The 273-nt window shown below is 18.7% G+C and overlaps 1 protein-coding gene across 1 annotated transcript in view; it reads right to left on the reverse strand.

The window, feature by feature from the left end:
* ids (iduronate 2-sulfatase) overlaps nucleotides 1-273 on the reverse strand; it is a 6,757-nt gene that overhangs the window by 4,824 nt on the left and 1,660 nt on the right. The window lies entirely within an intron of this gene.

Raw genomic sequence — 273 nt, forward strand, 5'->3', positions numbered from 1 at the left:
TTGAAATTTGAAATTAAATATGGTTAATTATATATATCACTATAAAACCTCTAAAAATAAATAAATGCAAATATTTCAATATAAAATGTATAAATAAAAAATGTATTTATATATAAACATAAATATTTGTTATTTAATATTTCATTTTAGGTTCAGATGACAATAGACCATGCTCATAAATCATGATAATAATCTAAATCAACAATAATATTTAAGATTTGCAATATTTGAAGTTAAATATTGAGCTCTAAATATTGTGTGTGTTTGTGTGTG

The sequence above is a fragment of the Sinocyclocheilus rhinocerous genome, unplaced genomic scaffold, assembly GCF_001515625.1.
Source record: "Sinocyclocheilus rhinocerous isolate Xijiao unplaced genomic scaffold, SAMN03320098_v1.1 scaffold50, whole genome shotgun sequence".
Lineage (NCBI taxonomy): Eukaryota > Metazoa > Chordata > Actinopteri > Cypriniformes > Cyprinidae > Sinocyclocheilus > Sinocyclocheilus rhinocerous.